Below are 4,024 nucleotides of genomic sequence, written 5' to 3'. Positions count from 1 at the left end.
TCACTTTACATAGATCACACTTAGGTTCAATCTATCATCAATTTATCAAACACTTACATAATTGTGTTAATTAGTATAATTGATTAATTGCTCTTAGGTTTGGTTTGAGATTGTACTTGTTTTGTAACTCGTGTGAATTTTATTAATAATATATTGTGTTAATATTTTACTTAGAATCTATCAATTCCATGTGAATCTTATTTGTGCATAGTCTTAACAAGTTTGTCATAGCCATTGAACCTTGCGTAAATCCAATACGTCATAAATCGTTTTCTTCAAACCGCTTTCGCTTCAAACTCGATAAAATTTTAAATCACTATTCACCCCCCAGGGCATATTATATAACACCCTAAACCCTGAATGCAATAAATCATGCAAATAATTCAATTTTTTGGAAGAGTTTAGATGCTACATCTTCAATTATCTCAAAACATGCATAACTATGTTTTCAAAAGCTCGCAGCGGAAAATCATAATACAAGGCATCTCAACAACATGAAACAACATGAGTAAAAATGTACCACTTGAATATAGGTAATATGAATGAAATGCATCTTTGCATATACATGATGTTGTTTTGAATATTGGTGATGTTGGGAATGATACGTGAATAGTGGATGTTTGAACTTGATGATGTTGTGAATGTTATGTGAATTATTGATGTTTGAATCTCGTGAGCTATGTGAATGATGTGCTTGAATGATGATGATTATAACACTTATTAATATTTAATGTTGTTTATATGTACCAATGTATGTTTACTAAATGTATTCTTACCTTTATTGGTTGTTGTGTACTGGCGGTGTTTGTACTCGTGGGGAATGTAGATACTCAGAATCAGGAGCTTAAACTGCAAGGTAATGAGACGGTGATGCTGGAAACTTATTCCATATTTACCTTAGTTTTGAACTAGAAAAGAAAACATGTAGGCGATTGTGTTGCTCTGATTTTATAACACTAGGGTTGGGGTATTTTGTTGTTTGTTATATTTAACTGGAATTGACTTGGAAACGACAATTTTATTTTGCTATGGTTTTTAGACCTTAAATTATTTTAATTAAAGTTGATGAACTACTCCGCTGCTTTATTTGTGATATTTGATTTGCAAAAAACTGAATTGTTGAGTATGTGTAACACCTATTTAAATAAATATATTCTTTTAATTAATAAATAAAAGTCGGTGTCTTAAGGTATTACAATCTAGACCACAACTTATCTAATTATAATATATGAATAAAGATTCAATCTGGTCATAATCTAATCATGTGACCAATATTAAACCAATCTATACAAGTTAATATTATACCCCATCTAATTAATTACTGAAGTAATTTATTATAATCATGCAATGACATTGTCTTTTACGATATCTTCAATGAAAAAAATAAGGTGACAATGCTTGTATATTATAAGAATAAATCATTAAACTTGTCATTAAATTTGAAATGGCGAACAATCAAAAATAAATTTGTGAAGTAAATTACAATCATTATTAAATACAAAGAAAATTATATGGATAGAGGTAACATGTAATTTTTGTTACTTAATTTCAAAGTAGTTACAAAAATTATCAATACACTTTACAACTAAAGGCATCTTTGGACAGTCATCTATAGAAGTGCAGGGAATGGTAGCTGCTTTGTCAAATAAGAAAGAGAATTGTTAGTTAAAGGTGATAAAATATTTTGTTTAAGATAAGTTAGAAAATTTGAAAATGGTATGAAAAATTGCATACTTGTGGTCATTTCAACAAGAATTGGAGAAAGAAAATTGATCAAAGCAAAAACAAATATGAGAATTTGACCCATGTTTTTCTTCCTTTGCATGTAGTTGTAAAATTATTTATCGCTTTTTAAGTAAAAATTGCATGCTTTGTTAACTTTAATATAATATTTTTTCTCACTTATGAGTTGCAAGAAAGCAATTATTAAATTGAAGTTAATGTTAAACATCCTTAATCAATATTCAACAGGTATCCTTCTTTTTCACTCAATTAATCACCTAGCCTTATTAAATATCATATATAAAATTTTGATGATCATTAAAGTTCAATTTTTTATTAAACGTAATTATATATATTTTACCCTTTCGTAATAGATATGGTAAAAAAATTATTTTCCTCTCGGGTGTGTACATGCGCCACGCGCTTTTGGTACCTAAATCAGTGCAATGTGTGCACTATTTTGCACATCTGGGGGTGCACATAGTCATGCCTGGGGCACATGGTTTCTGACCCTGTTTCCCAAAACAACTCCACTTTTGACCCTCTATCAGAATCAATGACATAAATGACTCACTTTCATATTTTTTTTTGTCCTGGAGTTGGCCATTACCGCCAGAATTAATAACATAAATTATCCACTTTCACATTTTTTTTATTTTTTGTCCTTCAGTGGGCCGATGAAATGGCCGATTGCAACACGTGTTAATGCCAGCCTTTTTTGTTTTGTCCTCTAGTGTATTCAGAAAATTGAGAAAAAATTTCAATTTTGCTCCTAGAGGGACTCGAACAAGCAGCATATCACAAATGGTTTTTTTTATTTTTTTTATTTTATATTGTGTTACCACTAAGCCAGTGTACAATTGTTGTTCATTATCGCATCCACTAATATATATACCATTTCTAAAACCAGTTTCACACACCATATCACAAATGGTTTTTTTTTTCCTCTGTTTTTTTTTTGTCAAGTAACCTAGTGGCCAGAGTTCACACAATTAAATTGTGGTGAAGTGGAGTGTCCGGGGTTCAAACTTTGGCCCCTGCATATAATATCCGATATCCTTACCAACTGGTTTGAGTCCTTATGGAAGCAAAATTGAAATTTCTATATTGTGTTACCACTAAGCCAGTGTACAATTGTTGTTCATTATCGTATCCACTAATATATATACCATTTCTAAAACCAGTTTCACACACATATCACAAATGGTTTTTTTTTTCTCTTTTTTTTTTTTTGTCAAGTAACCTAGTGGCCAGATCTCACACAATTAAATTGTGGTGAAGTGGAGTGTCCGGGGTTCGAACTTCGGCCCCTGCATATAATATGCGATATCCCTACCAACTGGTTTGAGTCCTTATGGGAGCAAAATTGAAATTTTTTTCTCAATTTTCAGAATACACTAGAGGACAAAACAAAAACGGCTGACATTGACACGTGTTGCAATCTGCCATTTCATCTGGCGGTAATGGCCCACTACAGGACCAAAAAAAATAAAAAAATTTGAAAGTGGGTCATTTATGTCATTAATTCTCATAGGAGAATTGTTGTTCCCACATTGCATAAGGTTGTGACACACGAGTGATTGACGTTTTTGCCCCCTCGACAGTTAACTGCCGAAGTTTTAGAAATCCGCCTGCAGTTAACTGCCGAGGAAAACCTCGGTAGTTAACTGCCGAAGAAAAAAGGAAGAAAAAAAAAAAACTCCTTCGACACTTTAGTATAATAAAAAAGGTGTGAAATAGTTCCTCGGCAGTAAAGTGTCGAAGGAGTTTTTTTTTTCCTTTTCTTTTTTCTTCGGCAGTTAACTATCGAGGTTTTCCTCGGCAGTTAACTGCAGCCGGATTTCTAAAACTTCGGCAGTTAACTATCGAGGGGGCAAAAACGTCAATTACTCGTGTGTCACAGCCTTATGCAATGTGGGAACAACAATTCTCTTCTCATATGGGGTCAAAAGTGGAGTTGTTTTGGGAAATAGGGTCAGAAAAAAAAATCCACATGGCACCTTCTTCCAACGCGTTTATGCCTTTTTCTTGGTCTTTTTGAGTGCTTTCTTTCTTGAAACTTGTCTTGGATCTTGGAACAAATTTTCTCCCCCTTTGTAATAATGTCTTTATAGGTCTCTCGAATTTTAATTCACCGTCTTCCCAATTTTTCATGAGGTTGTTTCCTTTGCCGAATTGCATGACTTTACATTGAATTACATCAAAAAAACACGTAAGAATTTCTTGGTTTTGAGGAAACTAAAATTAAATGACTCAATATGAAAACATTACAAAAGTCCCTTAAACCATAGATAATTGTTTT

The 4,024-nt window shown here is 32.4% G+C and overlaps 1 long non-coding RNA gene across 1 annotated transcript; it reads right to left on the bottom strand.

Moving 5' to 3' along the window:
• Positions 1-1,512: 1,512 nt before the first annotated feature.
• Positions 1,513-1,873, bottom strand: LOC11434114 (uncharacterized). Its single transcript, XR_003011419.2, has 2 exons — positions 1,735-1,873; positions 1,513-1,633 (listed from the first exon to the last, which is right to left on the bottom strand). It is a non-coding gene; the product is annotated as an uncharacterized lncRNA (long non-coding RNA).
• Between the last annotated feature and the right edge of the window lie 2,151 nt (positions 1,874-4,024).

Source organism: Medicago truncatula, chromosome 4 (assembly GCF_003473485.1).
Source record: "Medicago truncatula cultivar Jemalong A17 chromosome 4, MtrunA17r5.0-ANR, whole genome shotgun sequence".
Classification (NCBI taxonomy): Eukaryota; Viridiplantae; Streptophyta; class Magnoliopsida; order Fabales; family Fabaceae; genus Medicago; species Medicago truncatula.
The sequence above is the reverse complement of the archived record's forward strand: the minus strand, read 5'-3'. Positions and strand labels throughout refer to the sequence as shown.